This window comes from Poecilia formosa, unplaced genomic scaffold (genome assembly GCF_000485575.1).
Source record: "Poecilia formosa unplaced genomic scaffold, Poecilia_formosa-5.1.2 Scaffold318, whole genome shotgun sequence".
Lineage (NCBI taxonomy): Eukaryota > Metazoa > Chordata > Actinopteri > Cyprinodontiformes > Poeciliidae > Poecilia > Poecilia formosa.
Window position 1 is genome coordinate 603,610 of NW_006800257.1, and position 15,325 is coordinate 618,934.

At 39.9% G+C, this 15,325-nt stretch overlaps 1 long non-coding RNA gene across 1 annotated transcript; it reads right to left on the reverse strand.

Moving 5' to 3' along the window:
• Nucleotides 1-240: 240 nt before the first annotated feature.
• LOC107833054 (uncharacterized) lies at nt 241-13,312 on the reverse strand. The gene is made up of 3 exons (XR_001658763.1): nt 13,302-13,312; nt 1,778-1,782; nt 241-311 (listed from the first exon to the last, which is right to left on the reverse strand). It is a non-coding gene; the product is annotated as an uncharacterized LOC107833054 (long non-coding RNA).
• Between the last annotated feature and the right edge of the window lie 2,013 nt (nt 13,313-15,325).

A 15,325-nucleotide genomic window follows, 5' to 3' on the forward strand; every position in this document is an offset into this window, starting at 1 on the left:
AAGCGTTAGAATTTTTTTTGCGTTATCATTCTTACATAGCATCAAACATTTATTATTACTTTAGATCATTAACCCAACAATATATTGTTATAGATTATTGTGATTCTTAATTTAAAGTGTTCTAACTTCCTTCTGTGTGTATAAACTGACCTGGAGGTCCCATCTGCCTGTTCGTCTTCATGTGAAACAGTTATCCGTGTTTCCCAGACCTTAAATTATGTTTCCACAGGTGCCTTCTTATCAACCGGAATACTCCCTACCTTAGAAACTGCCTGTGTGCAGAAGGAGTTTGTTTCTCCCGTCTTTCTTTCCTTTCCTCCCTCCTATTCTCCCTCTTTTCCTTGATTATAAAAGACAAGCTCAAACTGGAAGTATCCAGAACGCGCGGTGGGCAGCTCGCTGGAGCGGTCCGCTGCGTCTTCTCCTTTCATGAAAGCTTGGTAAAAACTCACATAAGTTGTCTGTGGTTCATTTTACATAGGTTGTCGAAAAATAACCTATCAAGAAGGATCATAAAAAACATATCAACTCGCTTGCTATTTTTTAAACCTAGTGAAGGCAATCTGATTGGTTCTACTTAAAGAATACATTTTAGGAAGAGGAACGAAGCTACAACCATGCGGCAAGGCAGAAAAACAACTTGGGCAATAAAAGAGGCTATTTGATCATGTGTAAACAAATTGGCTTAAGCCTTAATTTCAAGGGAAAAGACGGATAAGAGATATTGATTCCTATGCATCTTTCACCTGCAATCAGATACTGTACAAATTACCTTTTGTCAATTTGTAATTATATAGCTGAATGATTTCCTGGCAAAGCTCTTTTACTGATGAAATGTGCTTTTTCTTGGCCGATGCCTCAGCCAGCCATGCGAGATGGAGAGACGGATCAGACAGGCGGGGCTCGGATCTAAATATCTAAAAGAGCAGAGGAGGTTTTTCCTTCCACCTCTGAAGTGTGAATATCACGTCAATAATGCATTTCATTGGGGCTCATCAGTGTTGGTCTGGTTGTGAAGTCAGTCAGCATCGGCCATGGCGTCGGGCCGCAACCAGACGTTGGGATGTGAGGGTACTTCAGCTTCCGTTTGGCCGTGGTTTTCCATTGAAGAGGACAAAGCTGCACAAACCCTAATGGATTTTCTTTAAATGTTTTCCTCACTGAAATAAAAACAGAAAAATAAACAATGCTCTGTGTTGTGTAGCGTACTGCAGACTGATTAATTCCGGTGGCGGAAAGTGAAAAGCGTTCTTCCTCTCCCGCTGAGGCTTAGCTGAAATCCGAGCACTGCCCTGCTGACGGCTTCTGCTCCTTCAATACATTTTTTTTTCTTCCAACTCTATATAATGACTGCATCAGTAGAGGATGGCACGGGAGAGAGAGGGAAATGGCAAAGGGGATAGTTCTCGCCTTATCTGCCACCTCCGTCTCAGGTGAATTGCGGGAGATTTACCTATTGTCATGGCAACGCAGAAATATTCCAGTCTCGCTGTTCAAATATGGGCAAGATGGCATAAGACTGCTACAAGACAATTTTATCAAATTAGTGGTATGAGGCATTGATCAAAATGTTGACTCCTGAGACTTGACTCAGTCTTCACAATTCACCAACTTCTCAGGAGTAAAAACTGATTTTATGTTAGACTTTTTATAAACCAATAGTTAGCATACTGTGGCATAAATGTGGACCATCTTATTCTTCAGTTCTTGCAGGTTTTAGGGCCTGCACAGGAAGAGAGAAATATGGATTTCAGAACACTGACACCTTCACTTAAACTGTCTCTGGTTAAATCTCCAATTCCCCAACAAGATACAGTATCCTTTGACAAGAAAACAAAGGGTTTTAGATTGCATGGACTCATTTATGTATTATTAATGGAAAAAGTGTTGCAGATTTTGCATAGCGTTATGCTGACCTTGATCTGCCTTTGACACCAAATAGTTGTGACCGATTGAGTCGAGGGTCAAAAGACATTTTGGTGTCAGATTCTTTAAGTGGAGTGACGGCGCCTCAATGGATTTGATTTGTTAGTCCAACACATCTCACCTCAAATAGATTAAGATCTGAGAAATTGAGATTACAAGTCAACAACTTAACCCTTGTGTTCGGAAATGGGGTCCATCCGACCCCACACACGTAAAACTTGTATCGTTTGCCCCAGTCCTCGCACACACAAGGGTTAAATCATTCCTGAATCCTTTGTCTTTTGTACTGTTGCACATTATTCTCCTGAAAGAGTGACTAGTGCTTCCTTAAAATGGTAGTGAGTGTTTGGATGGTTGTGTGAAATATTTCAAACAGCTTCAAAACCAGAAATACCCAGGCATAATGTTATGTGACACGCTACTGGCTAGCATTTACAAAGAGGCGAATTCTAGAGAGACGTTCATTTTCTTTGCTGCTGATTGGCTGCAACCTGAAGAACAGAGAAAAGGAAAACATCTGTATTGGTGCCAACACGCTTTCCACTGTGGGTATTGAAATGTATATTAGGTGTTTGAACTATTATAATGAGCAGGTGTAAATGCATTTAGAGGAGGTTGAATGTATTGGACTCTATCCCTCTGTATATCAATACCATCTGATCTTATTGTTCAGCACATTGGGGAAATATGCCATGAAGAAATCTTCTTCTTTTAAACTAAACAATGTGCTTTGGTTTTTAAATCCAACAGTAAGTGAAAAACAACAACTCAACATCTTCAACCTAAATACTGTTCCTAATCAAGTGTGGAAAAGCTGTGCTTTTACAAAATCCAAGAGTTTTGACTTTTTCAGATCCTCTTTATGCTCCTATAATCATTTATTGATTTTTTCCCCAAACTTACTCTTCATGTAATTTTTACAAATCAGAAATTCTAACCTACTTTTTCATGAGTTTTATCATAGTCTAATAATTGGCTTACAGAGGTAACAGTATGGCAAGTTTGGCCTCCATCTCTGTTGACAAACAAGAATCCTGATCATCTGTTCTTTAGCCCTGGGGGTGAAGAACACTTAGCATGGTACCTGCTAAGCACATGGTTTCCTGCTTCTGCTCCAGATGCAACAAAAAGCCTTTCTGCCAACAGCTAAAATAAAAACAAGAACTCTTAAAAAAACAACAACATAGCGTTGTACTCAGCCTGGCCTCAATCTACGGTTGTCTAAGTTGCTCTTTTGTGAAAAACGATAGAAATGTTTCAACAATCTCCAAGTGTGCTTTAGAAGTCTCTGTTTACTAGAAATTCAGTTTATGTTCATGTCTCTAAACATTAGTTCAAATTATACCTGGTGTCTTTCAAATAAGCATTGAAACAGAATCCAATTTATTTATGTAGCGCCAGTTCACAGCAAATGTCGTTTCAATTCACTTTACAAAAAAAATTTGAATTCCGTCTCATACTTTCCAATTGATCCCAGTTATCAAACAGAGCAGAATGTTCAAACCAGCAGATTAGCACAGGAATGGACAGTGAAATGACCCTTTAACGTACAGCTCTAGTAAACTAGCATCAGAACAACAGCAGGATCAGACAATGTGTAGCTGAAACTGAGGAGCATTTATACTGGAGACCTGATTAGTGGATGTAGAACAGGTGAGTGAATGGAGAACAGCTGCACAAGGCAGGAGATGGAAGCACTGAGGTAAAGGTAACACTGATGACCACCAACACAGAAATAAATGAAACAAGGTGAAACAATACAATCAAAATCAGCAATCTGACCTCAAAGTCCATCAGACTGTGACATTAGCAGTGAGCTACTTTATATAAATATATATTAATATCTCCCACACATGAATTAGAATTATTAATGGCTTTGAAAATAGTGTTACTATAAAGTCTGTGCAGATTTCTTTTTTCCACTTTCAATAATGTTTTAAATAATACTTTTACCTGTGCTTTTGTACAACAATAGCACAAAGGGGAAAATATACTCCGAACCTCTACATTTGCACATTCAATAGCTGGCTCCATGCAGAGCTCTGGTTAATCTGGGTAAAAGGTTCGTAGTGTTCCTCACCAGAGCCGGAAAGCACAGCGACAATCTGCCTTTCACACACTGTTCTGCACTTACTGGCACCTGGGGTTCTTCTCCCAGTAGATACGAACACGGTGACTGAAGTCTTAAAGCATCGACCCCACATGGTCCCCTCTCCCTCCCATCGCCGTCCCACTCCAGAAGTTTGATAAAAACTTGCAAATTGTCAAGAGTCTAGATTTCCATATGGAGGACTTCATTCATTGTGGTTTAGTCTCCATGTGAAAATGTATTCAAGCTTCCAGGGCAGTTTGTACAGGGTGTCCGCGCTTCCTAAAAAAGTCTTAAATTTGTGTATCTAAAATTAAGGCTTTAAAATGCCTTAAATTCATTTTTTTAAAGTGACTTGAGCTTAAATACATTAATCATGGGTCTTACATTTTAACAAGCAGACCTACTTAACCACATATATATCGTTTTTTATTTTTCAAAGAGTAGCTGCTAATATCTTTGCTGGCTAGATAGCTGATCTTATTATTCAGGAGAAATATACCATGAAACCATCATCTTCTTTAAAACTAACCAATGTGTTTTGGTTTTTGAATCTAAGATGGAGCATAGAACAACAACAACAACAAAAGTCCAAAAGCTTCAACACTCAACATGCAGTCTCCACCTTAAACTCAAATCAATCATCTGAGAAAACGCTGCAGTCTTACACAGGATAATCCAGGACTTTTGACATTTTTCCTGCTAGCTACCAAGCTAGCTTTATTTTGCATCTGTCATGGGTAGGTGCATTTTCCTCACCAGTTGGCGTTTGTTCGCCATTGACTCTCTTCTGTTGCCAACCCATATGAGGCTAGGCGAATTCTGTACAAAAAACCCCAAAAACTTTTAAGCTAAGTAGAGAGCCATCTGCAGTGTGAGAAACACACATCAGCTGCCAAGATCCACAAGATTCCCCAAACATCCTCTGTGTTCCTAATGTCTTCTGTCGTACATTTCATTCAACGTGACATTAAAAAAACCTTAAATTTACCTGGCAGCTCTGTTGCAGTTAAATAAAAACACGAGGCTTGTAGATAGCATGAGCGTCGTCTTGTTTCTTGTGTTTGACTTTCTTTTTTGAGGGAAACAGGATATATTGATAAGACTGAGGAGAAACAGCTTCTCTGTTGCCTTGCAGTCTGACCCCCACGCTTCACCACAACACAACACGTCTCCACATATTAAAAGATTATGCCGGTCAGAGGTTCCAGATACTGTGACAACTAAGTGAGACGTGAACCACAGCCTAAATCTCATATTAGCTTCCTTCCTTTATCTCGGTCCTGAGGGAGAACTTGTTTGTAAGCGTCATTCAGGGTCCAGCAGGTCTGTTTCAGACTTATCCGAGCGCCATCCACTTCCTCCTTCCATCTTTTCTCTCCTGCTGAAAATGCTGCAATTTCAGTAAACAACTAAGGCAACAAATGGAAATCCCAACTTCCCACAAAGAGAAATAGGAGGATATTGTTTTAATATTAGCAGGGAGGGAACAATTCGAACGGGCTTGTGGAGAAAGATAATTGGGACTTTTTTTGCTTTGCAGAGCTGCTCCATGAGAAACCGAAAACATTTGTGTTGCTAAAATTACACGGAGGAGTAGTCCAGGTTGTATTTTACAACATAATTTGCATTCTCACTGTGAATCAGAAAGTCTGAGATTTAATGCTTCTGAACAAAGGAGAAAAACATCTTAAAAACAGTCAGATCAGGAAAACATGGTGAACTTAACTGACTGGAAAAGAAATCCTGATAGCTAACAAGGGAAATTTTGTACACAAATCTGTAAAAAAAAGAATAAAAAAAAACATTATCTCTTGACTAACTTTCCTGCTATCTGCTTTTGATATGAAAATACCATGGAATGTGCTGAGCTAAATGAAACACATGATATTTACATAAACACTTTAGTTTATCTTCATCACCCATGCATAATGTTTTTCCCTCATCTCAAACATACGTGGAGTGTGTTTCTTCTTGTTTCTTTCATGCATATTTGAGAAATTCTTTAATCTCCATGGCAACCACTCAGCCGTAAAAAAACGCCTGCCTGGAACTAGCTCCGCCCTCAGAGCTGCACTTTCCAAACTTCCAGCTTCCGTCTCACAGACCAGCCCTTCCCCTTACTCCTCCACTCAGATCCTTCAGACTAGCCAGCAGTAATTAGCAAACACATGATGTAAGTGAGCATCTGCTGAGCTCCTTATAGGAGCTACTGCTCAGCTCAACGCTGGTAAAAAAGTTTCTAAAGGGTTAATAGAGGAGCCATGTGATGACTTCCTGAAGGTGGAGTTTCAGAAAGAGCAGGAGTTTTTAAAGACCCAGAGGCCCAATTTCAAGACGTTAAAATACAAAGTCAAATTTATTTTGGTCCATATTTGATATATATCCAGCATTTTTATGACAAATGAATGTAACATAATTACTTGATTGTGCTATAAAATGGCCCTATGTGCCAAAAATACCTAATTCTGTACCTTCAAAATAGAAATTCATGTCGGTTCATATAAAATGTCCATTTATACTTATAAACTTAATAATAAAAATAATTTGTTCAATATTACATTTCAACTTATTTCTGTAAATGTACCGAAAATCAGCCTGACTAAATATTCTCTCAATTGCTCATCTGAAAAAGTAAATCAAATTTTAAGTTTTTGGAATATGTTTAGACTTCCTAGAAACGTCCAATATGTCTACCAACGTCAAAGCAAGGAGAGAACAAACTCAAATAAGACCACAGGAAGGAGAGCGATGCCAGGCTGACATTGTCCACCTACCTGGAGCTCCAGAAAGCCCAGGGAGCCTCGATGTGTTCAGGTTTACCTTCGTTCACCACTTCATCAGCTGCTGCTCCATCAGGACGCCTGGCAGCACAACACCAAGCAGCTGGCAGGAGTCCGAGAGAACTGAGAACACAGGAAGTCCTACTGTTCTGCTTTTAAATGTCTTCACTAGAATATTACAAGTAAAGAAAAACAATTTCAAGTTTATTTTTTAATTAAAATAAGAACCATCTGTGACTCAAACTGTCCAATAGAGGAGCTGGAGTCAGTTTGTGAGTTTGGCTCGTAACTCATCGGTGTCAAACCGACTGAAACGCAAAGTAAAAATACACCGCCTGGACTTTTTATTTTTTTAGTTCTGGACTAAAGTAAATGAACAGCAGGTGTGATTGCATCCCAGCAGGCGAGCGCCGTTTGTGGTGCATCCTGCTCTGTGCCGTTCACATGGCAACGAGACCCTCCAACCCGGAGAGGTCGGCCACGCGGGAATTCCTGAAGCTGGGCTGTCAGATCTGGCAGCCACTCAAGCGTGGTGTATGGAGTAGCAGGGCTAAAGAGCAACATGGACACACACACACACACACACACACACACACACACACACACACACATAATGTGTTCTCTCAAATTCCCAAAATCCATCAGCGTTGCTCCTCTTCCAGCTCCAGCGTTACACACATTCTGTGCGTCCCTCTCTTCCTCCATGAAACTCCGAGGCAACGGCCTCGGAGTTTCACCCAGGTTAAACTGATATTCTCCGGGGCCGGATGGGTGGCCGGGACCCAAACTGGCAGGAGGGAGCCCACGGCTTCAAGGGATGCAATTAGTCTCTATCAAAATTCCCCTTTTAGGTGTGATTAGCAGAGAGCTGGACGAGGACGAGAGGCGCAGCTCCCCGGCAGCGTGCAACACTGAGACGGGGGATAATTTGTCTCGCTAACGAGGATGTAATATTGATCAGGATGCACAGAGAGATCACACAGCTCTTCAGGACCATTTTCTCCCATCATATTGATTTCAAACATTCAAGCAAGTCAAAGCATGAAAAATTGATCATCTGCTTCAAGAGGGGTTTTTGTTGTTGTTGATCTCAGATTTTGAGAATTAAGTCAAATTCTTAAAGTTGGGTCAACCCAAAGACCTTTTCATTGGGTTATTTACATCCAGTTAAAAGCTTTTTACATTTCTTCAATTTTATTGCCAGGTTTCCCACAAAGCTTTGCTCACCCCTTCAGCCACTTTACCAGTAGAGGGCACTAGCAGCTAAAAAGATAGTAACTATAAAGCACTAATCACAAATATTAGTTCCACTATGCTAACATGGGTTAGTAGAAACTAATGACAAAGTGCTGCATTCAACCATGTTGAAAACCATAGCGCTAATACCAACGCTAATGCTAAAGTGGTAAATTCAAACACCACGTGTCACACAGAGAATATCAGGAGGCTCTCAAAGCAATTTATGTATATTTTTTGTATATATTTATTTAATTAATATCCTTGGTTGTTTGCTCATATCAGTGTTGTATTCTTCTGTACACCTCCTCCTCGGGGAGGAAAAAGAAGTCTTCACCAGATTTAAAATAAGAGCATTAACATAAATGTCAAATTAACCCTTTATGCCCTAAATTTAAAATCTCCGCCAGGATATTTTTTCTTATTTTAATTCTATGCAGTTCTTTAAATGTCCTTTGAGTAAATATATATTTGCTCATGTATCCCTAAAAACTGGAACTTTCAGTCTCTAGCACTTTATTTTTGCAATTTACCGTCTATTAAAAGAGTCCCCGTCAGATTCATTTCCATAATAACACGATATTGGGTGGGAATAGAAACGTCTCTCCTATCAGAAACCATTGGAATTTCTCAGATAGTGCAAAGTGTGGTGGAATTACGGCGCTGCAAATTTTTCTGGATCGTCGGCGTTCCGTTTCGTTCTTACAGGGATAAACCAAAACTTCAACACAGACGTCAAAACTTTATTCAGCCAAAACTTTGCAAACCAGCCGAATAAATTGGTGCTTTAGAATGAAAACATAAAAATTCATTTGGCAGGCGAAGTGTGCTGTTTTTAAAGTTAGCAACATGCTAATGTGCTAAACAAAAAAATGACCTCTGCTATTGTTGTTTTCAATTCAACGCAACCATGCACAACAGAGACTTCTGGGAACTCTAACGCACGATTCTAAATCCTCTACCAAGACGCCACCCAGTAATGGCAGACTTCATCTAACTCTGTTGAAAGAATAATAATAATTCTTTCACTGAACTTTACTGTCGGGTTCAGTGAGAGGAAACAACTGAATCCAGACCACAGTAAGACGTTCTGGTTCCTTGGTAACAGGTTGTGTCTTGATGTAAGAAACTTATGGATATAAAAATCTTTTTCTTAATTTTTTCTAAAAATCTAAATTAAGACCATCAAAGCCCTTCCTTTGAACTTCAGAGAGACCAAACACTAAGGTAATAAATATTCTCAGTGGTTTAAGTCTCTCCTTGAGTAGTTTGCTGTCTTGTTGAAGTCTAATGTTTCTGTTGTCCATTAACTTAACGCAGCTCATCTCTCCTCTGCAGCTACATGAAGAATTATCCACAAAGATCCAACACTGCCGTTTCCTCCTGTGACATCACAGCTCCGTTTCTGGTTATTTCTGTTCTTCATGCTGAACACCGTCTCAGCCTCACGCTGTAGAGTCGAGTTCCCCCACAGGGATCAATACATTTTTATAAGATCTCATGTTGTGTTTGGAGATTTGATTCAAAACCAAACACTGAGCATAAGCAGAGCTCAAGGAGCTGCTTCCAATTCATCCGTTTCCTCTTTGCCGAAGACCCCGAGACCCACCGGAGCCGAACCCTCTGCTGGTTCTGAAGTGGAGCCGTCGGCTTCCCGCTCCCCCCCGGAGCCTTTATCTCTCTGCAAAAACGGTACAGGTGGAGGAGAGCTGAACGGCACGCGGATCTGAGCCGGTTATTTCCAGTAATTAGCAGGGCGTTCTACATCATTAGCCTCTGAGTGAGCATTAATAAAGGGGCGTGTTGGAGTGGGCCAGGAGAGGTTATCTAAATGCAAAAGAGCGGTCCATCTCACACAACTGCGCGTGGAGCTAAATGTTTGATTCATAATCTGCTCGTAATGAAGTCGGCTGTCAGAGCAGAATTTCCTCCTCGCCTTGTTCCGGCGGCGCTTTGCAGAGGCTTGAAGGTGAAAAGCAAAGGCAAAAACAAAAGCTTTAAATATTAAGCAAATGACTTTAAGTGCATTCGCTCCAGCAGGTTTTAAGCTGATTACCAGAACCCTGCTGATTTCACATTGTCATGTTTGTTGTGCTCTTCGCTGAATTGAAGCATCCAGCAGGAGGAGTTCCCCACACTCACTGCTTCAGTTTCCGTAGATCCTCGATAACATGACCGCAGACGGCCTCTTCAGAGAGCTGGATAATTTGTATCGCTTGGATATATCCAAGGATTTGGACGATATAGATTGGAAAGGTGTACCAGATCTTCTCATTAGCTCTACTTTCCTCCTGCATGAAGCTACTAAAGAAGCTAAAACGGCCCTGAACTATTTGCTCTTCTTCACAGTCCCTGCAGGATTTTGTTATCGCTTTTGCAATCTTTAGCAATCAGAATCATTTATTTTCTGGCGCTACTTCATCAAGTAAGGCCTGAGGCGGAAGTAGTAGAAGTAAGATATACTGCCACCTGCAGGTGGGAGTTAGCATCACTTAAGCGCAATGTCTGAGAATTTTTGTGGAAAATTTGCAATAAACTCTTAATGTGGGGATCTATTGAATTTGCGTGAATGTATTTGAATCTAGCTGCTGAAACCTGGAGGGATTGTCTGTGACATAGAAAGTTTTTGGATCAGTGGTTCTGTGTTTTTCTCAAATGGTTGCTCACACTGGTCCAGGATTCTTCTTGCTTAATTTAAGAATCAAGATTGAAGAGTTAAAATATTGAAATAGACCTTTAGAGCGAGAAAGTCACAGCCTAACTACAAACAATAGACATGAAGCTGCATGTTTAAACGTCTTTAAGGGAAATAAAAGATTCATCTGTTTGGCATGGATTTAAATAGGAGTTAATATCTACTATGTGTTCTAGTTTATAGTATTTTTTCCATACAGCAACTTTTATGTTACCTGTGTTTCAGGACCAGTGTATTAACTTTGATTAATTACATAGAATTTAATGTAATTCATCAAATGTTTTTATTACTATTTTTATTTTTCCACATACAAAATGTTCCGGACATGTCCTTTGTATTCACATGTTTCCGGTACTGCCGTAAACAAGCGACATCTACTATTTGAGCTTTTGACTTGCTAACTAGCTTCTCCCAGTTGTAAAAACAGTACCTTGTTGGCATGGTTATGCTATCAGAACGGTCAGTAAAAAAAAATATATATACACTGCTCAAAAAAATAAAGGGAACACTCAAATAACACATCCTAGATCTGAATGAATGAAATATTCTCATTGAATACTTTGTTCTGTACAAAGTTGAATGTGCTGACAACAAAATCACCCAAAAATCATCAATGGAAATCAAATTTATTAACCAATGGAGGCCTGGATTTGGAGCCACACACAAAATTAAAGTGAAATGTTCCCTTTATTTTTTTGAGCAGTATGTATATATTACCACAGAAACGCCTTCAACTCCACCGCATGAGCAATTTAGAAGATTTTATAGACCATAACTAAAACTTATTCAGTTAAATTATGACTTACAACAAGATGGCAAACTGAAAAATTAAAAATGATTTCTATATGGTGGAATTCATGCTACGTGAGTTTGGTTAAATTTGATTTTTAATCTTATCAGTCTGTAAACACCTTCATAAAATAAAGGAACAAGTTATTTTTGCCAAAAGATGATTTAGTAATAATAATAATAATAATAATAATAATAATAATAATGATGATGATGATGATGATTTTGGCAAAAAATGCCATTATATCAGGAAGGTGACGATATGTGCCATGGTAAAAGGTAAGTACTACACCACAGTTATAAACTTGGCAACACAATAACAACTACCCTTTAAAAAAACAATCCTTTAAATAGAACTTCAGTTGAAAAAGCAACAAAAAAAACAAAACAAAACAAAAAAATCCTTTTAGGAGCAGAAACACAGAAAACATGTTTGGCCTGCTCATAACAACCTGCTGGTCCCAGTTTTAACACGGACCTACTGATGTTTTGAATGCGGGAATAGTAAGTGTTGATTTTAGCGGTTTCATGACGGCGCTGCAGACCGTGGCAGCTTGTCAGCGCCGAAACGAGGGGAGGCGAAAAATATCAGCGGCGTCTTAATTTGATGCTGAAATGTGTGACGACGCGCCGTAAACGGGTTTTCACCGTTTTAAACCAAACCACACGCTTTCTGACGCAGGGGACACGAAGCTATTGATGACATTAAGTTTCACATTCCCTAAAGAAAAATATGTGGGGGAATGCAAAGAAAAAACGTGAGTTATGTCCCATACAAGAAATGAAAATTAAAGTGTACAGAGCTTGGCAGCTGCCCGGTGTGGGTCTGTCCAGCACCGGTGATGTGGAGATCAAATGGCCCGGCTGCCAGTCAGGACGACCTGTGGCGGCCAGCGCCGCCTCCCCCAAGCTGCCCCTTGAAAGGAGACACAATCCCGATAAATGTATTCCTGTCAACATTGCTGCGATGCCTTTTTAATACACTCCCCAGAGGATTCAGGGCAAGAGCAGCCCGAGTCAAACTCCATTTCCCTCGGCTGAAAGAGAGACGTGACAAGAGCCTCGCTGCAGGTCAGGGACGGTCACCGGCAGCGCGGCAGCACACACCGCGGAGGACCGAGAAAAGGCTTTCTGTTTCCCTCTTTCTCTGTGATTGTGTGATTAAAAATCACACACACGGTAAACTCTAGGTAAACTCAAAGCAGTGTGAACGGAGCCGGGCCGGACCGAACCGTCGTTTTGTTTGTTACGGCTCCAGAGAGCAAACGGGCTGAGAAAGGTGTGGAAAGAGCAATTTTAGGCGAAGTCGCACTTACAGCACAGCTGGCTGAGTTCAGTTCACACCGGAGGAAAGCGAGGTGTATTGGAGGGAAAATGTAAAATCACGTCTCTGGTCTTGAGCCTCGGGGCTCATCACTAAAGCAGCTGTGTGACGGTTAATGTAACCTTTAAGGATCTGGGTGAAGATTCTCAAAGAACTTCAGTTTCTCTTCAGAGCCGGTGGGAACAGTAGCTCCGTTTCTACAGAAGCATCACAGTAAGGAGTCGTCTTATCAGTAACTGATTTTACAGATTCCATAAGCAAAGTAATTACATTTCATGATTATGGCTGAAAGCTTCTTGGAGGTGAATTTGAGAAAATACAATAGTTATCAAATTTCAAGAAGGAATCTGAAACTAAATAATTGATTTTAAGACGTTAGTATTGATCGGATGCCGATGCCGACTTGGTATCAATATCAGTATCACCTTTAATCAGCAGCTGAATGTCTCACTTTTTTACACATAAATCAGCTTAGGCCTAGTTTTATTTAATTCCACTGTCACACACTCAAACTGAGAAAAATATTTTCTACAAAATAAACATCACTGTTCATTTTCAGGGTGTGCATGTTGTTGCCACGCTGCTTACCATTTGTTCTTATTATTAGATGCCTAATCTAATCTCTTCTACAGGTCATCTGAAGGTCTCTCTGTTGTCAGCCAGAATAAAATCAAATGTTCTGTGTCATGTCCTGATATTACAGTAGAACAACTTTCATGATGAGCCATCCATGGATTTTATGTCACTGAGGCATTGATTGGTTAAAGCCTCTCAGGTCCCTTCAAGTTCAGCTAAACATGTTTGCTGATTTATGGGGTTCCCAGTTGGTTTCATGTAAAGCAAAAGTTTTATGCCGGTTAATAAATATGCAACCAACGAGACAACACGAGGTAGTTAAAATACCTCTAAAACCAAGTGGGTCAAATTTTCTATTCCTGTCAAGACCTCTGCTGCTGTCTTCATCGACGTCTGAAAGGTTAATGTGTTGGACTGAATGCTGAGAGTCTGAGGGCAGGATGGAGGCCTGCCAGCAGCATGAAATCTCCCCTTAGTGTCACAATTTTACTTCCATTGTACATGAAATCAGAGAAAATAAAATATTACAAGTTTAAGAAAAAAACAATTCAACGCTTCTGAACATTCAGGGGATTAAACTGGAACAACGTGACGAAGCTGCGTGTGGATATTAATTTAAGTCACAAGAAATAATCACATTTCAACTAATCTCAAGGAGATATTTTTTTGTTTTTATCTGGACTGAGTTTCTGTACGTTATAATTTACCTTCCCGTGCTCCTCTTTTCTGAAGATCCTAAAACATTCTTTCAGAAACAGATGTAAACACCCTGCGTTTATCCGTTCCTCTGCTGGGTCAGCCTCTCTTCAGAGCGTTGGGCTCAGATCAAAGCCAGGTGGACGAGCCCCCGTAGAATCAGAAAAGGATTACAGCGGAACGCCAGGTTTGGTTGGCTGCCAGCGGGCGACTTCGCAGCAACTTCTGTCAGAAGGCACTTCTTTATGGTAAATCACCGACAGTCCATATCAATAATTACACCCCACAGATTTCAGGCCTCCAATTTTTCTATATGAAACATCCCTCGGCCGGAGCAGAGGTGAAGTTCACTATGTGCTGGAAATCCTCTTTTTTTTTTTTTTTTTCCCTCAGCACTTGATCCTAGCTGACAGGCCGAAGTCAAATTTAGCTTGACGAGTTTGTGATGTTGAGCAATTTCATTTCCTCAAGATGTTTCCTGTAGTTTATCAAGCCGTTTACGTCACGTGTTACAGCAAGAACCTGCTCTAAACACTCATCAGTAAGGGAAAACATATTTACACATTATACAATAAGAAAATATTAAATTCCAGAGAATAAATAAATAACTTCATTGTATTTCCATATTAGTGACCACTTTAACAGATTGTACATGAGTAAGTGGACTTAACCCTAACCTTTCCCAACACCACATGTAGGATTACTCTGAAGTAACTTTTAATGGGAAAATGTTGAAGTTAAAGTGATTTATCAGACTGTCTTTGGAAAAATATTGGAAAGTATTGTGGTGACACATTGGAAAATATAGATTTTTAATCTAAAAATAATGAAAAACAGGCTGATTGGGTTCACTAGTGTGTTCTTATGTCCATGGGTGAAGTACCGGTCTGTTAGGTCTCCAAAAACCCTCTCAATTATTTCACCTTATTTCCACTGGATGTGCAGAATTGAAAATAATGATAATAATAATCATGCAATCCAACAGATATAAAAATAACAACAACTTATAGTCTGTATTTAACATTGATAGAAATCAGAGATCTGTAGGTTGTGTTACCTGTTGGTTGGGAACTGACAGTGAAAAGCCCAACATAATAAAACCACCACCTCCACAGAACTAGACTTTATCTGATTCGACATACTGATTATTTTCCCCCAGAATAATAACTCCAACACAACCTCCATGTATGCTGTTTAAAAAAATCAAGTGA